This window comes from Parasteatoda tepidariorum, chromosome 12, assembly GCF_982258835.1.
Source record: "Parasteatoda tepidariorum strain Cologne lab strain chromosome 12, Ptep-v5.0, whole genome shotgun sequence".
In the NCBI taxonomy this organism is placed as follows: domain Eukaryota; kingdom Metazoa; phylum Arthropoda; class Arachnida; order Araneae; family Theridiidae; genus Parasteatoda; species Parasteatoda tepidariorum.
In genome coordinates, this window is record NC_141766.1 from 32974349 (window position 1) to 32997930 (window position 23582).

Genomic DNA, 23582 nt, shown 5'->3' on the forward strand with positions numbered 1-23582 from the left:
TAGAGCAAATAGTTTGCTCAGGGGTCAATTCAGGGTTGTATGTTGCTCAGGGGCATACGTTGCGCATCTCTAAATATTTAAGTCCGTAATCTTGCAATTTTGAACATGACAACGTTCAAGTCAAAGGAATTTGAAAACTAGTATCCTTAGAGGAGATTTTTAATATAAATTACCCGCATTTGTATTACAGGTCGAGTAAAGTCAGGAAAATGTCCTGCAAATAGGTTGATGGAAAGTAATACCATAATCTATGACTTTCTTTTTTCCAATGCCCACCTATTTGTTAACATTTTCCGTCAATTCAGGCATTTACAGGGCAATTTTGTTGGCCTCTCTTTCAGGGGCACCATATTAGGTGAACCAACGTTGCTCCCACTGTAAGGAAAGATAGTACAGAGAAGGAAAGAACATCCATGCCTTGCCTGGAATTCAAACCCAGAACCTTCATGCTGCAAGGGCAGTTCTCATACCCCTACACAGGCCGGTCGGCTCTATGACTTTTCTACAACTGGGGATATTTTGCGTCCTTGATAATGGTTAACAAGAAGGATGTAGTAACTATCAAATACTGGTATTGGAACCTGAACTGGTACTGGAACCCAGTATTTTGTCTCAGAATTGAGAAATGATCTTCAATCAAGGATATTACCTTTGATTAACAGCAAATCAAATAAACAGCAATTTAAGTTTATTTTCATGATCTTATACAGGTGAGAGTAAGAATAATTCCTGAGATGTATTATATGATACATAAAAACATGTTTTTGAAATGACAGAAAAATTACAAAAAATTCTCATGGTTAGCCCACTATGGATGGGACTTCTATTTATCATCCGAATGAGACACGGGTTTTTGTCTTATCAACACATATTTATTTTTTGATGAATGTTTAGGGAAATTTTAGGAAAAGTTTTCAGAATTTTTAGAAGAAAAGGATATATTCTGAAGCATAGCTCGGATAAATTGCAAGATTGGGACAATTTATGAAAAAAACACTTATCTTGAAGCAATTAGTCTTAAGAAAACTAGCTTAAGACATTTTATATGATATCATTCCATAATGTCAATGTTTTGGGTGTTCCGAAAATTGCCGATAATTTTAAAAATCAGCTCAATACAAACGAAAGAAGACAGAAATGTACTGTTTACGGTGTTTATTCTTTCAAGTATCAAAATTGTTTACAAAGGTTGTCAATAGATGGCTCTGCTTGCTGGAAACCTAAATAAAATGTTTATTTCTAAAAATCAAACCTTTAAAATCAAATGATTTGCCCTGATATATATATATATATATATATTTCTTCAGATTGCTGCATTTATTTTGAAAACATTTTAGAGTATTTCATATTTAGCCCCATCTATCGGCAAACATTGAAACTAAATATGAAACTTGAAAAGAATAAAAAATCTTCGGCAGGTAATATCAAATATTATATTTCTATTTTCTTCCTATTTTTATCAAAACCTTTTTCAAATCGCAGTTGAATATTAGAACATTCGGTAATTATTCCTTAAACTGTAAATTATTTTATATACAGCCATCATAAAAATATTTGAAACTAAAAAGAAAATTAATTTTAATACAAAAGCATTATACGATGACAACGAATACTTACATCTGAGCTTTTCTGTTGAAAGAATATAAATTACAAATCAAGTGGTAAAAATGGCTTCCATTTTATATATTCTTCGTAAGCTTAAGTGAAATATTGGATGCAAAAAAGCACCTGGATTTCAAGAAAGTATTCAAAATGTTCTATTCTAAAAAACAGATTTATTTCCATTTTTCCCTTCCTACTTACATTACTCTTCGATCAGCGCTAGACGCAAAGATCGAGACAAAAAATGAGATTTCAAATCAGTATTGATACCGTAAATGATATGGCACCAAACAAAGAAGCGAACCCTACTAGAAAATAATAAAAAAAATAGCAAACTAGGTCATTTTGTATCTTTTCCCCGTTTCTTTTAAAAATGGCGAGATTTATATTCACTTTCCTAGGAATCTAGTGAATGCCATTTTTATGCAAAAACTTGATGGTACGGATAGAATCATGGCTAACTTTGTATCGCCAACATGAGCCAAAGAAGTAAGCAAAGAAACTTCCATATAGTGTCGTAATGCATTGAAAAATCGTAATAAAATGCGCCATGAATAATTTTTAAATAATATAAAGACATCAGGCCCACGTTTCACAAAATGTTTTACAGAATGACGCGTAAGGAATTTCTAACGCGATTCCGATTTTTTTCCAACCATTTCTTCCCCTTTTTTTCAATGCGAGAAAAAAAAAGTATCTCTAAAAAAAATTCGCCAAGAAATGAGCAAACAAAGAATTCAGTCGATATTACACGCCGACTCTCCCATTTGTTTGTTTTTGAAAAAAAGGTTAATTGATGTTCGCAGTCTTTGTTCATAATCGATGCTGAAACACACGTTTTGAGGACTACCGAGTTTAACTTTTTATCTCTTTGTCCATTCTTAATACCGAATTAATTATTCGGATAATTTAATTTATAGATTCGAGAGGTCTTTATGGTCTTTTTAATGTATTTTCTAGAGTTATAAAATACTGATGACTTGCCATTATACTTGCCGTCGTAAAGGGATCCTTTAATTTCTGCATTGTATTAGATAATGCATATAATTTCGCAGTCCCCATTACCTACAATACTTTTTAAAAATCGCACTTTAAGAGTAAAGAGATTTAATTTATGGAGCAGTAAAACATCTTCAATACCTAAAACTTTCATAGTGTCTTGTACTTGTGCGCAAATTTTTCTTTCGAGTATTTGGGCTGAAAATACGTATAGGTGTTTTATTCGATGATATGCTAATGAAAGTTGTACTTAATGCTAGTACTAAATACTAGTTCTGCTTCTAAGTTAAATTAATGACATATGTATAAAAATAGGTTTGTTTAATGAAAAGTAATAATTTCTAAGATTAACGCTTTACTTTCAGAAAAGCTTTTTGATATTTTATTTATAACAGCTTTATAAATTATATGGTTACAATACATTATTTGAGAAAGCAATTTGTGGGCTAAACCAAGAGCACGAATCCATATTTTCAAACTCGAATTTTATTTAAAAATAATTTTTTTTCAAATAATTGATTCGTTAAAAACTTTTGCTACAAATTGGGCAATAAAATACAGATAATTTGAATCTTAAACTATCAGTTCAATCCATAATAGAGTAGTTATCCAAGTTTCTAAAAATTGAAAAATAATAATTACAGTTGAAATAATAGCAATCTACATCTCAGTTTTTATAAATAAACAGTATTAGCATAGAGTAATTTGGGAAACTGATGGCAATTTAGATCAAATTCATAAATGCCTCAAATGCTTTCGAAATATTTTTAACACGAACCGTTATTGAATGTAATTTAATTGAAACCTTAAAAGGAAAATTTAAACTCTTGTTGGGATTTGTCGTTTAAAAAAATGATACTTTTATGGTACTTAAATTAGATTTTAACTTAGGCACTATGTGCAAATTTCGTTAAGTATTAAAGCGAAAGAAAACAATCTGGCTGAACCAGGTTGTAAAAACATTACTAGTAAAAGAATGAAAAAAAATATGGCAATGAAACCAACATATATGGTATTTAAACCATTCATATGGTAACGGTTTACAGGGAAATTCTGGATTTCAAAACTATAGTTCTCATAACCACACATTTAGTAAACAATACAAAACTGAAAAGTAAATTTAACAAAAAAAAATTTTTTTATGTTATGCTCTAAGGTAACATGATAGAACTACTAAATTTTAGTACATTCACCATATTTTAAAACATATTATAAAACCATATTTCATATTTTTAATTTTACCATTACCAAATCACCTCTGTAAAATGATCGTGCTTTTTGGTATTTCCACTGATCCAGAAACATGTTATATTTCAACATATTTTGGTAGTTTTGATCATTCTTCTTTTCTCAGTGTAGGTACACTACGCAAATTACGATACGTTTTCCTAGTTTTTCTCTAATTTTTCAGAAAAGAAAGAGTTATAGAATTATTTAATTAGCAAAAAAAGACTCTTTTTTTTAATGCGTAATGCGTTATGTAATAATTGTAAAACACTTCCACAACATCCAGTTGTAAGAAATGGAATCATGGAGTTATGACATTTTGTTATACCATAAGGTTATAACCATTTCGTGAACATGTTTGTAGCTAGGCGATCGGCATTGCGCATCTACCGCTTTAATTTCTCGGCTGGCTGGTACCCAAGTTACTAGGAATAAAAACCTGACCCTTCACAAGGACAGCTAGAGACCTTCGTAGTAATAGTAATAAGTTAAAAGTAGTATGAGCTTAGTGATAACTATGCCTTTGCGACTTATCATAGAGAATGTTTTGTAATCACCGCTCTTAATTTATATTTTGAAAACTCCTGTCAGAAGTGAAGTAAAAAATTTATGCGAAAGAGTTGTCAGAAACATACATTAAAGGGGGTGAAAGTTTTTTTTAATCATTACTTGATTAATCACTAACAAGGAATGCGCAACAGAAGTCTGTTGTATTGAAAAATGAAACAGTGAGGATAATATTGATTATTAGATAAAATCTTCAAGTTCCATCAGGCAATCAAACTAGTTTGATTGTTTTTAATAAAACTTTCGTCATCTAGTGGCTTATTAGATTGTGGAAACTTAAGTTTAGTTAAATTAATAAACTTTTTTCATTCAAACAGAAAGAAAAACTTTAACAAAACTCAACAAATGATTAATCTGGAATGCGATGAAAGCAACAAAACTTGAATAAACGGAGAAAGCGAGAAGAAGGGTTAAAAGGATTATTAGCTTAATCTTCAGGTTTCTTTAAGATTTCAAACTAATTATAATATTTTTAATCTTACATTCTACAATTAGTGGTTTGTTAGATTTTAATTTATTTAATTCACTTAAATTTAAAAAAAAAACTTTAGATAAAGATCAATCAAATTGTTTATGTGGAACATAAGATTAAAAGCAACAAAGCTTGTTGGACTAAAATCTGACTGGTTATAAGTTTTCAATATAACTTTAATCAAATAGTGAGCAATCAGATTTAGAAACTTAAACATATGCGAAGCTAAACTTGTATATTTTATTAATAATTTATAACAAGTGTTCTAAATATATATACATTAGGAAAAGTATTATCCATAGGTAAAATCGAGCTGTTGCTGCTAGTTGTGTAATAAACAATACTTTTTTGTGTAATAACATTGAATTTATCCATATTCAAGACATACTACTTTATTTAAAATGTTGGTATGAAATTAAAAATGAATTACTAAACCAATATTTTTTCAAAATTTATTTAATTCATTTCATTAATTAAGTCTGAGTAATTTTTGTATTTTTAACTAAGCTAGCGAGAAAACGGAGACTCATTTTTTTAAAAATAAAATCTTAGAATTCAAGAGCATTTCGGTAAATTCTATTGAAAATTTCAAAAGATACATTTTTCTGAAAATCTTTCTTAGAAATGAAACTCTTTTGAAAGAAATTACTTCCCATTAAAATAATCAAGAATTCGCTCTTCTCTCTTAGATCAAAATATATCAAACTTCGGATGATTAATGCCTAGGACAAGGATTTTTTGTACTATTGTAGTACATCTCTTACGTTGATTCCTGCGTAGACAGGTGAAAACTATTGCTTAGGTTCTCACGCCTTATTGGCTGCCGGTTGTATTGTAGTAAGTTGGCGAAATATTTGAAAGAATCATTGCATTGTTTCGAAACGAATTCAAATCACAAAGAAGAAAACTCTGAATAAGGTGATGGCCAAGAAAAATTTATTGCTATATTATTTTCTTGTAGTTAAAATGGAAGTTTTCCAATTTTCTTATTCCTTTTCTAATTCTGAAGGAAGTAAGGAAAAGCAATAAAATTTATTCGTAAATGTACTTAATAAAATCCTTAAATTACAGCTATAATTCAGTTTATTAAAATAAAATTCTTAAAATTAATTGTTCGAAGAATTTTTATAGTACTGTAGCTTTGATTAGAGCTAAACTAATTAAATATGAATATAAAAAAGCTATTAAAATAAATTTATCATAGGGGATAAGTGCACACAATTATTACACTATTTAAGTTCGAAATTTGTGCTAATCGAAATTTGGGCTACCCTCTTCTAAGTATTTTATAGTTCAAATAAGCATGTATGCACCTTTTACTCGATTATTATAAGTTTTCAAGTTGATGTTGTGCCCCTATTTCGTTTTTTCTTTATAATATACTTTGTCGAAATTTGAGAGAACCCTTTATTTTACTAATTTATTTTGCTGTTTTAATATTAATGTTAAATCACTATTTTCTGCTTTTTTTAAATAAAGTTTGTTTTGTAGTAAACATACAAGAACTTTTTAATTAGATTAAATTATTTTTCCTGTTAAATATTAATTATGCCCCTCCTCTTTAATTTAAATTTTATTTATTTCTTAGCAGTTTCGTAATTAAAGAATGAATAATCCTAAATTTATTGATCATTTTGTGTTTTAAAAATAACGTTTTCCCACCATTTTTTCTTTAAATTTTAAAAAAATTCGTTTTTTTTTAATAAACATGCAAGTAACTTTTATTTCGCTAGATTAATTTATGCTTTAAACATTAATGTTGTGCCACACCCTTTATTTTAAAAAAATTGTAATACAGTTAGCTTTTTCAATAAACATAAAAGTACCTTTTATTTTGCTAGATTAATTTATGTTTTAAACATTAATGTTGTGCAACACCCTTTTTTTAAAAGAATTATAATACAGTTTGTTTTATTTAATAAACATTCCAGTACCTTTCATTTTGCCAGATTAATTTGTGTTTTAAATGTTAATGCTGCGTCCCCTCCTCTGCTTTTCTTTAAAAATTATTGTTTGTTTTCTAGTAAACATGCAAACACCCTTTGATTTATAAGATTGTTTTACAGTGAAAATATTAATGCTATGCCATATTCTGTTTTTATTTCCTGTTTTAAATCACAGTGCAATTTGTCATGCAATAAACAGAGAAGCACACTTTAAGGACATTTTACTTGATAATTTTGTGCATTTATTATAGTTCTTGTGGCCATTTTCTGTAAATAAGTCTGTTATACATTAACCATGCAGAGGTACTCGTTTATTTTATCTTTTACAGGATAATATTTTCTTTCAAATATTGATACTTTACCTCTTTTTTGGGGTTCATATATTTAGTTAATTGATTAATAAATTTCTTGTAAAAAATCTCAAATAAAATGAATCAAAATGAAATATGTTCTATATTACTACTCTTCACTTAAAAGAAATTTAAGCACAATTTATCTTGTTTTTACTTTAAATGCAGCATCCAAGATCCGATCAACCGTACAATTTTAAAACTCAGCTATCATCTTTCAGTACCCAGTGGAACGAAAGTCAATTGCGCATGTAAAAATAAATTACTACCTTTTTTTAGGGAAAAAAATTCATTGATGAAGGATAAGTGTTAAAGCAATTTCCGAGAAAAAAATTCCTGCTTTTAAACTTCTCTTATTCATAAAAAATATGTGCACGGAACTTAAAATTTCAAATTCTAAAATATAATAATTTAAATAAATCCATCTATTTATGCGAATGAATTATACGCCTTTAGAAATTTTGCAGCTTATTGCATCCTTAATATTGCCCTACGTTGAACCCTAATATTGTTCATATTTGTTGCATCCTTAATATTGTGCTGATCTGAAAAATAATAACAACCATATTTAATGCATTCTACATATGGGGCAAAGTTGAACAATAATATCAAACAAATCAGCTTTATTTTTAATATGGTGCTACGTTTAATCATATCAGACTGTTTAAACTTGATTTTTCCGAAAATATGGTATAACTTGAATGAAACATGGTTCAATTTAACACCTGATTAATGCTACAGAAAATTTACACTAAATTATGGTTCAAGATATCAAGATTATGGTTCAACGTAGACCGATATTTTAAATATCAATTTAACTATAATTTTAAAATTAGTTTTATTAAATTATAGCATTTTAAAATTCTAAAAGATCAAAAAATCTGAAGAAGTTGAACCAATTTGATGAATTTTCTTCATATGGTGCAAATTAAGTTGAATCCTATTATCAGACTTCTTAAATTTGATTGCACGATACTTTAGTTCAACTTAAATGTTCCAATTTAACACCTTATTAACGTTGCAGCGAATTTGCACCGAATTATGGTTCAAGATACAAAGATTATGTTTCAACGTAGAACCGATATTTTTGATAGTATAATAACAATAATTTATTTAATATTGCCGATTATTTACATGATATGAAGTTGCGTCAATATTTCTTTTACATAATCACAAATTATAGTCTTAACTTCGTTAAAGCATTAAAAATATTTTAAAAATTTCCCACATATTATAAAGGAAACGATAATAAAAAATTAAAAAAAAATATTCCCATTTTTGCTTATAACACTGTACTTTTACCTTATCAGTTCTGATTTAAAATCAGAGTGATGAAGATAAAAAGTTTGAGATTATTGCTATATATTGTGGTTTTAACTTGAACGAAACATCAATAGATTTAACACCAAATTATGGTTCAAGGTACCAAGATTATGGTTCACTGTAGAACTTATGTTTTTGATAGTATAATAACTATAATTTATTAATCAATTTTATTAAATAATAGCATTTCTAAATTTTAAAAGCTCTTTTGAATTTAGTTCCAAAAACTAAATCTTAAAAAAATTACTCTGAATTTAATTGACACTATGGTAAGAACATCATGGTACTTGAAATAAAATGTAAGTAAATAAAATATAAATGAGGAAACTGCGAAGCTTTAGTTTTGAAAATAATTTTCTTTATAATTTACAGAAAGTATTTTTAATTGTGCATATATTAAAAGCTACTAATGAGAATGAATAACTAAACAATACTATAAACAATTTCAAACTCCTTTAAAAACAAATAAAAATATTTTATAAGATACAATGAATAATCAACTCTTCAATAGTAATCTGATTTGAAATAGGGTTAAAAGAAACTTTATTTTTATAGAAATTATACATATTGTTCAATAAACTTATTATTACAAATGAATTAAGGAATTAAAGTTTTACTGCTTTATTATTCTAAAATTCACATAAGATGAACATTAAATAAACTTTAGGCTTATGAAATACCCTGACAATTATTTATTTAATATAGATAAGCTAGAAATTATTAAACAATGTAAAAAATCGGAATGGGGAAAAAATCAGTTTAGAATATCCGATGACTCTGGAGACAAGATTCCATTGTTGAAACAATGCCAATAATTGAATAATACAAGTTAATCTTGCAAATCAAGGTTTTCCCTAGATGATTGCAAGTATAAATTTGTAATGTTGGCATAGTGGAAGATATCTTAAAATAATTATTTGTGTTGTGTTTGGTGCTTTGTTGTAAGTTGTAAGAATATTTTTGCTTGAATAAATATTGGTGTTGGAAAAAAAAACACAAATTTTAATCAAAGCTTTAATTTACTTTTAAATAAATGCGGTTGCTTCAGAAGTTTTTTAATTAAATTAATAATTTCAGTTTATCTCAAATATGATAATTTATAATCAAACAATGCATAAATCATACGAATTTCAAATTAAAAATAAATACCCCAAATGAGACCTTGTTTACTGCAAGACAGTAAGCGAAAGTTTAAAAATGATGCCAAATTTCAAAAGACGTTTTTATGTTCACCATTTTTATTTTTATTCAAAATAATGACTGAATTAGTTTAATTTAATAAATAAGTTGATAGAAATGATTTCAATATTTTGAATAGATATAATGCTCTTAAAATAAATACGTAGTTATAATTCGGATAAAATGGTTTCAAATTAGTTCTATTAAATTCTGAAGTCTTCAGAAATCCCATTCCTAATTGGTTGACTATCTAAGAAACGAGTTCTTAAAAAACATTTAAAACTTTTATGTAGCATTTTTTATAATTAATTTAAATATAAAAAAATCATGTACCTTTAAAATGCAGCACTTTCTAACATTGACGTCAAAATGGGAGAATGTTGGCCCAATAAGGGCCCAAGTAATTTTGCTGCTAGGGATAATTGCAATATACATTATAGTTCAGCATACGTGGAATTGATATTCATTTTAAGCCAATGAGTTTTAAATTATTAATAATTTTTAAGATGAAAAGAGTTTAAAAAATACACAAAACAAAATTCATAAAAATACATTCGTCTGACTTTTTTTAATATGTTGTGTGATTTGAAGCTAGACGTTTTAAATTATAATTATTTTAAATTGTTAAAAAAATATTTACCTCTAAATGCCTTGGCAACTGATTTTTCGCCTACCTTTTATATTCTTTGAAACGTATACGAACTTAACAAGAATAAAACATTTTATTTCAGTAGCGTTAAGGGACATCCAAGTAATTTAAGCCGCACACAAAAGAACCTCAAAAAACATTAAATCTCAGTTTCAGTGTAACATTACTGACACTAGTTCCGCTGATGTTTCTGAATTTTTTACCAATTTCATTTCAGTTGTATAAGACCAAATACAATTTTGATTCTACTAAAGAAATTCATTGTCCTATCTCATTTAGATTTGTAAATTTGTTTTCTTTGTCAGCTAAATTCCTAAGAAAACAGCCCCATGGCGGTCGATGCCAAATAAAAGTGGCTCACTTTTTTTCTATCCTGCTGCTTTCTGAGAATAATATGTATGCAAATTTTTGCCTGACGCTCTTAAAATCCGGTATTGTTCAAAGCCTGACAAGAACAGCTGGCTTTCCTAATCAACCCCCATATTGAATTTTTTTTTCGTCACTGGAAAAATACACCCATTTCTAACATCTAAAATTAGTGCACCTGTGAGGAGTTGTGTAGTGCTTTTCCAACATCTACAGAGAATATTTTCATATAATTTGAAAGAAAAAAGAGCTTTGATGAATCTTTTTAGTTTTTGATTAATCCTTTTATTCGTCTTCGCTAATAATCTTACAAAGAAATGGCACCACTGCAACTATATCTTGATAGTTTTTCTTATGGATATTGCGGCACTGAATTTCAATGTTCAATTCCAATCAACAAATTTCTAAATTGATGGTTATAAAACGTCATAAAAATAATGAATATGCAAAGTAAAAATAGGAGGGTTAAAATAAATTCACCTGTGAAAAGTTGCGCAAAGCTTTTCCAACATCTACATAGACTATTTTCATATAATTTGAAAGAAAAAAGAGCTTTGATGAATCTTTTTAGTTTTTGATTAATCCTTTTATTCGTCTTCGCTAATAATCTTACAAAGAAATGGCACCACTGCAACTATATCTTGATAGTTTTTCTTATGGATATTGCGGCACTGAATTTCAATGTTCAATTCCAATCAACAAATTTCTAAATTGATGGCTATAAAACGTCATAAAAATAATGAATATGCAAAGTAAAAATAGGAGGGTAAAAATAAGTTCACCTGTGAAAAGTTGCGCAAAGCTTTTCCAACATCTACAGAGACTATTTTCATACAATTTGAGAGAAAAAAGAACTTTGATGAATCTTAAATATATTCGTCTTCATTATTAATCTTACAAAGAAATGGCACCAAATGCAACAAAATCTTAATAGCTTTTCTTATGGATTTTGAACCACTGAGTTTCAATGTTTGACTGAAATTAATACATTCTTAAATTGATGGCAGCATTATGAAAATAATGGATACGCCAAGTAAAAATGTGGGGAGTTAAAATTAGAGTACCTGCGATGAATTTTGTAAGGTTTTTTCAAAATCTACTGAGACTATTTTCGTGTAATTTGGAAGAAAACAAGAGCTTTGATGAATCTTTTTTATTCGTCTTCATTTATATTAATCTTACAAAGGAATGGCACGAAATGCAACACAATCTTGAAAGCTTTTCTCGTGGATTTTAAGGCATTGAATTTCAATGTTTGACTCCAATTAGTAAATTCTTAAATTTATGATAAGATTATGAAAATAATGGATACGTAAAAATTGGAGGGTTGAAATCAGTGCACCTGTGAAATGTTGTGTAAGGATTTTTCTTATTTTATAAGTCGTATTTGTCTTCATTAATAATCTTACAAAGAAATGGCACCAAATGCAACAAAATCTTATCAACTTTTCTTGTGGATTTAAGGCATTAATTTTCAATGTTTGACTCCAATAAATAAATTCTTAAATTAATGGCAACATTATGAAAATAATGGATACGTCAAGTAAAAAGTAGAGAGTTTTCCATCCAGTTTAAACTGATTCAAAACACTTGCGGTTTATGTGTTATTTACCGATTAACATCCAACATTTAATACTGCAATGATGTTTGCTGTTATCAAAAAAGTGTTAATAGGTTATTGCTGAAACTAAGTGAGCATTTTTTATGATAACAACTAATTATTTTAAGAAAACACATTCCCAGTACTACAACTGAGACACAGAGAGAGAAAAAAAATTCTGGTAAAAATACCGTACTGTATAATGATGACACTTCTAGTAAAAACGAAAAAAAAAGAACATAATTCTGGTTAATAAAATCAAGATTTAAGGTATTTAAACCATTCATATGGTAACGGTTTACTGGAAGCTCTGGTTTTTCAAAATTATAGTTTCTTATTAATACGCATTTTGGAAAAAATATAAAGCTGAAAAGTAAATTTAATAGAATAAACGGTTTTTATGCCATGCTCTAAAGTATCATGAGAAAATTAACACGTTTTGCCAGATTTACCAACTTTTATCGCATATAATAAAACTTTATTTTATTGTTAATTATTTCAAAATGATTACCAAAGCTCTTCGGTAAAAAATACCAAGTTCATCGGTGGTCCCATAGAGTCAGAAGCACGGTATTTCCCATAATCTGGAAGTTTTTACTATACTTTTAGTCTGAGTACATTTTATCATTTTTGTGTTACTCATTTTGTAAAAAATTTTTAAACAAAAATCGAACTGAAGTTATTATTAAATATTACCCAAATTTCAAAAAGTTTAAGAATTGAATGATAAATTTCATTTTCAGAATTATATATTGCCTAATTACGCTGCATATTATTGGTGATTTTTATTATATTCTACCTAAGTGCAATTTATGAAATAGCGCTAACCTTATAAATGAAAGCTTATTATTACTAAAGTTATTTATCTACTTTTTTTTTACAAAATATCTAATTTCATGCAAATATATAATATTTTATTTAGAGACATTTACAATTTTTATTTAATTATTGTTAAAAAAACTAATTTCGCATTATTTGAAAACAAGTATTTATTATTATTTCCAAGGGATTCTAAATGTCTAAATCACACATAAAAATTATTAATCCTTCCATAACTATATTGAAATATTTAAACGCGAATAAAAATAATATTCAATAGATGTAAACAGTATAAGACATTGGCAAATAACCTTGTTTAGCAAGCAAACTAATGATGCATTCAATACCTATTAGAATTTTAAATATTTTTGAAACTAAACAAATCATATTTGATTTGAATGCTCAGAAAAACCATTATTTAAATTAAGCATCAGAATTTATTTTACTTATCTAGCTTGTTGAAGTCTGCATTTCACAATTCTTTGCGCTTATCATTTAATCTTGAATGAAAATTCTTTTTATGAATAAATAATAAATGAGGGATAAAATTTGTCGAAGAAATCACAAAGAAAATCTGAAATCTTCAAAAAGCACGTTTTAAACATTTCATTAATTCATTTGGTAAGCCTGCAAAAATGTTCGGCAGTTTTAAAATATATGTTTTAGATAAAAGGCAATTTTATAAGAAAGAAGCGGTTTTAAGACTTTCATTAAATATTTAAAAATAGTTTCCCTAAAAAAAAAAATAACAGAAACAAAGATTTTGAGATTTACTTTTTGTTGGATAGGTGCTTCAAAATTGAAGAATGTATTGCTAGCTTGAATAATACTCACGTTGCTTTTTGAAAATAAAATATTTTGAAAACAATTACTCAAGTCTAAGTTTTATTATAATTACACGTACTACGTCTTATTATATTACATTGCTCTCTGAAAATGAAATATTTTGAAAATAATTACACATGTCTACATTTTACTACAACTTTTGCCTAATTTTGTAGATTTTGAAGTAGATCATGAATAATGGGGGATGTGTGTTTGTATGTAAGTGTGTTTGTATGCAAAACATTATTTGCAATATTATTCTCTTTGTTATAATTTTTAAAATTATTCAAAAAAGTATTGATTACCGAAATACATAATTTAACAAAGCCTTTAAAATAGGTTTGATGAAGCAATCAACTATTTTATTTTGATAAAGATAATTAAATAAATTAAAAGTTAGGTGAACTGAAGTTAATTATATAAAGAAAATTAATTAATTAAATGAAGAAAAATATCTGTAACGTACTTTTACGAAACTATTTCTTACAATTAAAAAAGGAAAACTGTTGCCAACATTTTTTTCTGTTTAGTGCCAAATGTTTTGAGACAGATTTTAATTGCATGAATTATGCTGCAATAAGAATTAAAAATAAAAAATTTTCTTCAACGCATATGTGCACACACGGATCAAAAATATCTACACACACAAATGTGATAAAATTACCGTTTTTCATGGTAAATACATTTCTGTTTAAAAAAACTACATAATTTTGATAGTAAAACTAAATTACACGATATTTAAAACATTTATTTGGTAATTCTTTCCTTTATATGGTAACGATTTACAGAAAATTCCAGTTTTCTGAATTATAGTTCTTAATACCACACATTTAGAAGAAATATAATACTTAAAAGTAAATTTAATCGAGTAAATAATTTTAATGTCATGTTCTAAGGTATCAGAAAATTACTACATATTACCACTTTTACCAAATTTGAACACGTATTATAGAACTATATTTCATTGTTAATTTTATCAAATTCATTACCAGAATCACCGTGTTTTTGGTTTCACCCATGAATTCAAAAACATGGTAAATTTTACCACATTCTGATAGTTTCGATCATAATTTTTTTATAGTGTAGAAGATTTCATATAAGAGTTTTATGATTGCGCTTTTAAGGGTTATCTTCGCAGCTATACTTTTGAAAATTTTTCACTTAAGTACCAAATGGTTAACATTCTCAGTTCATCTCGATGTATTATAAGATTGTACTTATGATTTATGAGTTTTATGATAGTACTTATAAGGATTATCTCCACAGCTATATTTTCGGAAATTTCCCATTGAAGTACCAAATGGTTGACATTCTCAGTTTATAAAGATAGAAAAAAGAGGTTTGCAACTTAATTTAAAATGATTTCGACTGTTTTTGATTTCCTCGTTTTTATTATCAAAATTACTTTCCTTGTTTATTTGTAACTTTATACAAAACTAGGCAGAATTTACAAAGAAAGAAAAAAGGGACAATTAGGAATCTTTAAAAAAAGAACTTGAAGAAAAAATATTTTTTTTCCCTGAAATAAGCGCATCAAAATATTTGAATTTGTCATTGTCGTTCAAAAGCCTATCCGTAACGGATCTGCTGAGTTCGAGGCCATATAATTTTGAATCCTACCCAGAAAACAAAGGAACTTCTAGATGAAGCATTGAAACAATTTCGTCTTCGTATAGTGGTCTTTGATAAAAACTAAACTAACTCAAAATTGCGGTACCTAAATTAATAAACCACAAAACATTTTCTACTATAAACCTAGTGCCAATATCATGTCTTATAACGAGCGTTGAACAGCTGACCCAATTCCGAGTTAATGATTATCACCATTTAATTCCATCACCTCGTTATTTTGACCCCAATCCAGACGTAAAAGAAACTCCTGGATCAATATTGGGACAAAATAACCTTCATGGAGAATTTTTTGATAGAACTAACCCGCTTTTGCGTTACATGGAGAAGAAATCCGCGAAAACTACCTACATTTAGTCCGGTGGCAAGGGATACTAACCCATGATACGTCTACTACTAAGGATATTTTCGTGTCAACAAAGCTAAGTTTTTATGTAAACCAAAATTCAACCTAAACTTTATTTTAAAAAAATGGCATGCTGGTTGAAAAAACTTTTTAATTGCCTAAGTTCAGTCATATTCTAATATTGAAATGTAAATTTTTCGAAAAAAGCACCATACGCAATGTTCTGTATACGCCGCCTTTAATATATTTTAGAATCGTTATCAAAAATGAGACAGAAAAATTATACCATAGTGGATCGCAATTTAAAATTTAAGTGTGAAAAATAACAAAAACCGAAGCAAAATAAGACGTATTACAGTAAAAGAAGGCGCATGTAATAAACTTCAAAGTCGATTTAATTTCAGGTTCTAATGACCGTCTTTCATATCATCTGTCTTTTCCTCCAATCAAAACAGTCTTGTTCTTAATTAAATCGATTAATTACCCTTCTGCACAGCGATTCATCAAATTTTAAAATCATATATATTATTTTCTCCTTTAAAATAATATTTTACTACCCCCAAGGTTGTTTTTTTTTTTTTTTGATTTTTTGATCAGAATTCCAAAAACACATATTAGGGGCGGTCTCTAAAGAATACTTTTTATATCCATTCTTAATTAATTTTGTCAGAAGAAAAAACATACCAGAAAAAAACAGTTGCGAAATTGACAACAATACGGGACACAGCCCTTACAATTTTTAATTTGTTCGAAAAATTTATTTCCTCAACCCAAATGAAAGAAACTTGCGAGGAAGAAATCTATTAGCGTCAAAACTTTCTCTTGAGCCGCGATAATACAAAACGGTCCGACGCTTTATATATGAATTGCTTCACTCAAAATTAAAAGTCAATGGCACAGAAGGGCAATTTCAATACTCCAAAATGTTTTATTGCAAAGTATCTTTCAGATTCAAAGATTCTACTTTGAATGTCAGGGTGCATAATGCGAAGAAATCAATAACATTTGCTTGTTTTTCTATTATGAATTTCCCCCCTTATGCAGGCTGAATATTATCTCTGATATTCAGCAAAGTCTAAGCAAACTTGAACCTTTCAGTCAAGTTGCCTGAAAATTGCAGGCATGCAAAAATGCTGATTTCTTTGAAATGGCATTTCCATTTCTGGAGTCATTTGGTAAAGCAGGAAAAAGCCCTATCCTGGATTTGAATTCCAAATGTTAACCTGGAAAGCGAAATGCCTCTGGAAACAGATGGGCAATATGGCAGCTTTTTTTTTCATAGGTTAGCTTGAGCCAAGCATTCGAAAGGGTCTCGCTGATTATATTCCTTCTTTTTCTTTCTTTTCTTTTTGAAGGAAACTCATTTGAAGACGGAAATGATTAGTCATCCATTAGAATGAAAGCATGGTATTAATAAACTTGTCTTGTTCTTCTTTGATCTTCTTAAGAAAAAAGAAAAAAAAACTCGTAGAAAAAGTCTTTTGTTTTATGTTCTTTTTTTCTTTCTAAATAAAACACGAGGGGTTTTTTGACATTGAGATATTTCGCCCAAGGAGATTAGGCTATGGAGTGGTTAATGTTTCGTTTAAACTTTTGAGATGAATTTCAACAAAAGAGTAGGGTTGAATTTTTTTTTTTTGTGAAAAAAGATTAGATTAGGGGAAAGGAAAAATGTGAAAACGTTTTAAAATTCATAAGTTATACCTTTTTTTTCTGTTGAAGTAGGTTTTATGTTTAAAATACTTTTACTAGTTAATGTATTTGGAAACAAAATTCCAGATTTTTAAATTTATAAAATTATGAATATTTTTAAATTTGTATTTATCATAAATTACTGTAATTAAGTTGGACCAAAATTGCTCGTTTTTAACCTCTTTTTGGGATGAACCCACTCTAAGAAAACATTAATAAACATGCATCTTTGTTGACGTTTTTCGACAAATTCATTACAAGTTAATGAAATATTTTACGGTTTTTATTTAAGTTGTTTAGATAAGAATTCTTTGTATTTCTATTGAAAAAAAAACTTTTTGTTGAATGTAAACGTTCAACAAACCCTTTGACGTTTAATTTTTAAACATATTTTTAGTACTGTTTTTCTTATTTTATATTAAGTTAGATCAAATTAAATGAAAGATATTGCATTTACGATTTTAATTATTTATGGTTATGGAATTCCACAGGAAACACCGATTTCTTTTTTTCATTTAAAGGTAAAATCTTCCCAACACGGCTCACTTCCAAACAATAATTCTTCAATTTTGCAGTTATTTAGATTTAAGACAAATATTTATTCTTCTTTGGATTTTTTTAATTAATAAAAACAATTATATATAAATTTTTGAATATGAATGAAAATAAATTCAAACTATTTTTTTTTCAATTTTATATTTTAGTACAAAAATAATTTCGATAATCTAACAGATTATTTTAGTAACTATTATATTGCTTCTTATAATTCAAAAAAATATCAAAATATATTTTTACTTGCAATTAGAGCACCAGAAAAAACATATATATAAAAGGGTGTTTCCCATTTGCGTCAAAGATTCACATACCTCTAATGGACATATAAAAGAATATTTATTTTATGAAACTACATAATTTAATCTTTTGTGAAAAAAATGCTATTTTTGAGTTAGAAACAATTTTGATTGAATAATTTGAAAATAAACTTGTAATTTAAGCTCTTTTGATTATTTTCCACCTTTGCTTCTGTAACTTATGATTAAAGATGATGATATATCAAGGTTAATTTGAAAACTGGATTTTTTTTCTTGATCAGGATTTTTCATTTTTTTATAATAGTGCCTGGGTAATTATTTTCGGCAATTAGTAATCATTGTGCTAGTTGCTTATCTTAAAGCATGAGATCCAGTTGCACTTGTAAACTAAGGGTACACAAGTTTAAAAAATTTAAATGTATAGTTCTTTTTCTTAATTTATTTCTTTTTAAAGTATTGTTGAAAAGTTAAGAGAAAAAGATCAAAGTTAAAGAGATCAGTGTCGTTTTAATTAGAAAATTTTGACAAAATAATTTCTTTACATAATATTCTGATAATGAAAATAGAAAACTAACGCGTCATATATTGCAATCCATCACGAATATATATTTTCAATAAAGCAAGCAACAATCAAAAATATCTTAATTGCATTCCCATCGATTCAATATCCCCTAGCCCCGTTATTGCCATAAATCAGGCAACAAAACTTTTTGTATTTGCTTATACTTTAATAGATTTTTAATAATAATAGACTATTTTATTGCTTGGAAAACAATAGCGATGATTTAATAGTACAGTGTGTAATTTATGTAATGCTCTATTAAATACCTTAGGAAAGCAAAGACATTAAATTATCTTCGGAACATTTTGTTAGAGATTTACAGAACGATCAACTGATTATTGGAAACTGACTACTAAACTAACTAATCACTTGTTCAATGGCATTCGGTAAAACAGAAAACTCTTTTATACTTTCCCCAAGTACCTTAAAGCACGGAATTAATTCAAAAAGAATGCCATTTTCGATAAATTTCTCATGTTTATTTATTAACGTGACATTAACGTTATAACCGGAAAACTTTTTGATTTACTTAATTTCCAATAGTCCGCTTCTTTTATGAAATACAAAGGCGCGTGAGTATAAGACATAAATAACAAGAACTAGAGCACTCACTTTGTTATTGAGCTTCTCTCATATCCCGCAGTGTGTCGCTGCATGCAGTTTTCCTCACTCAATATCCAGGGAACTTGCATGTCGAAAACACATTTCCTAAAACGAAGAACACAAGTCCCGTTAAAACTCGTATTTCGTTTAGAATTGGTAGAAAGTCTTAACGAAGTACTTAACAAACATGCCAGCAACTACAGATGTAAATAACTCACAAATAGATTTAGGTAGTAAAGTCAAAAGAAAACTCTGACGACATAGTTTTAACGAACAACTCCTTTTATTCGAACTTTTTCTTTTTCCCTTTCTTTATGGCCACATAGGGAAGATTATTGCTTTTACAAATGCTTTCTTCCCACAAGCTTTCCTTTTTTTTTTTTTTTCCTTTTTCCGGGAACCACATTTCCATGGTTCAGATCGGTGTTTACGGTAAACTTCAGCAACTGCTTGTATTGGTTAACAGTTTATTTATAAACTTCGCTCTCATACGGAGCATAAAATATGAAAAAAGGGAGGCCCCTTGCAATGATACTAGACGGAGCAATAACGATACATCAAACGTGTCGGCAGTTTAAGAGGTGTAGTACTTAAATCCACAAGAGTGCACTTTTTTTTGTTCGATGCAGGGTTGTTTAATGTTTTTCCTTTTCTAAAAACTGAAGAACACTTATATATGCATTTTTTAACATGAAACATATGCATTTTTTATGTAAGGTAGAATGATTGGGTGTTTTTTCCAGCAACAAAGGAAAAGGAATGTACGAAGATATTGAACGAAAAATAAATATATTACACTCATGAAAATAAATTTCATTCATAAAAATAAAGTTTTCATTCTATTTTAAAGCCCATTATTGAAAACAGTAGCCAGCTTGAATTATCAAATCATGAATAATATTTTACTCTTATTAAATATAGAAGCAAGAATGTGTAGCGACATGAGGATATTAAATGATAAATATATTTCATTCATAAAAATGTAGTTTTTAATAAATTCTAAATGCTATTATCAAATACATTATTCAGCTTTGGTGTAATTTTATGCAACATGAAGTAATATTTGACCTTACTAAGCATAAAAACATATAGCTAAATATATAGCAATCTAAAGAAACATAACTATAATAATCAAGTATATTTTACTCATAATAATAAAGATTTTATTACATAATAACGACAAGGATAGTATTCAACTTTATTGCAATTACTTATACCATAAGGTAATTTTTTCCGCTATTAAATAAAGAAACAAGAATATATAGAGATCCAAAAGAATAATATGTGAGGATACTAATTTAAAAATATATTTCCTTTTTAAAAAATATAGCTTTTAATAAATTTTAAATTCTATTATCAAATACAGTATTCAACTTTAGTGTAATTGCATGTAAAATGAGGTACTTTTTACGGTAACTAAGCAAAGATATATAACAATTTAACGAATATATGAGTATACTGAATGATAAATAAATATATTTTATGCTTGAAAATAAGACTTTTATTGCATTCTAACAGTTATTCTCAAGTACAGTATTCAACTTCATTGTAATCACAAATACCATGAAATATTTTTTCCGTTACTAAATAGAGAAGCAAGAATAAATAGTGATCCTAAGGGACAATATATGCGGATATATCTACAATAAATCTATAGTAAATAAATACATATTTTACATTTTTATATTATGCACTATTTATGTTTATTACTTTATTCAATTTCAAGGATAGTATCTAACTTTACTATAATTACACGTAAGGCAATTTTTACTATTAATAAACATAGTGAACATACAGGGAAGTAATAGGAAATTTACCACTAACTAGATCAATGAAGAATTTAATTGCAAAAGAGGTGATAACGCGTATGCAGGTAAGCGTAACAAAAATAGCGAGTAACAAAAGCAATTCGTACTCAATGTAATGAAATTAAAAAGTGCCATGCATTAAGCTTTAGCAAATGCATACGTTTCACGTATAACTGTAAATGCTCAACTTTGTAACATTCAATATCACCTACTAGATAACAAAATTGCTAAATCAAGTTCAGGATGACTTTTTAAATAAATGTTTAAGTTTTGATTTTCTCGAAAGATAATAGAACTCGATCCTAGGATCGTTCAGGATTCTTAGGGCTTCCAGTGTCTCCACCATGGTTTAATAAAAAATTGTAAACAAGCATCAAATACATGATCAGCATTTATTAAAACAAAACAGTCACTTTTTATTGTTTCGCAAAACCCTTTTCGAAATATTTACAAATTTATTTACTTATATTTTAATTTATCTAGATTTTTCTAAAATACAAATTAAAAAATTTGAATGAAATCAGAAAATAGTTTATTCCTAAGAAAAATTTTCAGAATTTGCTGAAAGAAAGACTCAGATATTTTTTTAAGTTTTGAAATTATATATAAACAAGCTTGTTTCGGAAACTAATGCGAACCTTACTGCTAACGGAATGTATAAGTAAAGATCGCTATAATTATGCAAAATATGTAAATAAAATTGATGTGAATAAAGCATAATAAATCAACTGTATGACATGTCATAAATAAACAACTCATGATTAATTACCAATAATTATTTAATGAATCTCATCAAATTTCATTCATCTTAGATTTGACTGATACATAATTAACTAAGCTACGGAACAGGTTACGTAGTAAGCTAAAGGCAATAATTAAGAGTAGATGGAAATAAAACATCTAGATTTATCGCCTTGACAAAAACAGAATCACACTACGTAAATAAAATTATACTGTAATTGCGAATCTCGTAAATTTTTAGCACTGCCAAACTGTCAAAACAACATGAATATGAATTATAATGAAAATTAAGTCAATAAAAATGACGTCGGAAAAGTTGTTCTAACTTTAATGTTGCAAAAATTTAATGAAAATTTATGCTAATGTTAAAGTTAATTAATTGGATTTTTGTGTATGAAGGATTTACTATTCATGTTTGTCAGCATAGCATAAATTATAAATTCTTAAATCTTAATAATATCTGCTTTATTCACTTAATCGATGTTAAAACACGGCGAATAAAATGCTGGTAAAATTACCGTAGGGTGATGACATTTCTGGTAAAAAAAAATCATAATTCAGGTAATAAAACCTACAAAAATTCGTTATTTAAATCTTAAACTTTGTAATTTTTCCATTCATATTGTAACAATTTATCAGAAATTTTAATTTTTAAAATGGTTTTTAAGCTATGATCTAAGATAAGATGTTAAATACCAAATTTTGAAACATTTACTAAATTTTATCATACATTATAAGAACCAAATTTTATTGTAAATTTGTTAAATTTTCTAAAATCATTACCTACGGGCTTCGATAAAATTCGATAAAAATTATCTTGTTTTATGGTGTTCCCATAGAATAAGAAATATAGTAAATTTAGTAGTATTAATACAGTAAATAAAGTAGCATTGTAATTTAATTAACTGGTAGTTCTGACCCTGTTTTTTTTAGTGTTGGTTATAAGAAAACCTAAAGTGACAATATGGTTTTAAAATTTAAAACGATTTTTTTCTATAATTTATAAGAGTTAGGAGAAGCATAGTGATAGACCAAGCATTTTCTAAAGGTAATATTTCAAAAACAAACTCTACATTAGTACTTTTTCCAGATAAATACTTCACAGACTTATGAAATTACCATCAAATAAGATCACAATACACAGGAACATAATATTTCGAACAAAGTGTTTATCGTGCATAGTGTTTTCACCCAAAATTCAGTGCTAAATAATTTGAAAATGTGGCTGGCCGTTATATCAGCCATTATATGTCCAATTTTAATCTTTTTAAGTGTAAAGTAAGCACTTGCTTTGATCATGTACGTTAAAATATCATGCAATATTTATGAATTTGAATTTAATATAATACGAAAATTATTATAACAAACTTATGCAGCGAGACTTTGGATTGTGCAGAGAATAATAATAAAGCAATTTTATTTTCATAGCTCATTTTTTCTTCGAGTTTGTATTATCGTTTTATAT

The 23582-nt window shown here is 27.6% G+C and overlaps 1 protein-coding gene across 1 annotated transcript in view; it reads right to left on the minus strand.

Moving 5' to 3' along the window:
- LOC107440916 (fibroblast growth factor receptor-like 1) overlaps window positions 1-19667 on the minus strand; it is a 286439-nt gene extending 266772 nt beyond the window's left edge. Inside the window, exon 1 of the mRNA XM_087155621.1 lies at window positions 19578-19667. The gene's annotated coding sequence lies outside the window, so the exon portion shown is untranslated. The remainder of the gene's footprint in view (window positions 1-19577) is intronic.
- Between the last annotated feature and the right edge of the window lie 3915 nt (window positions 19668-23582).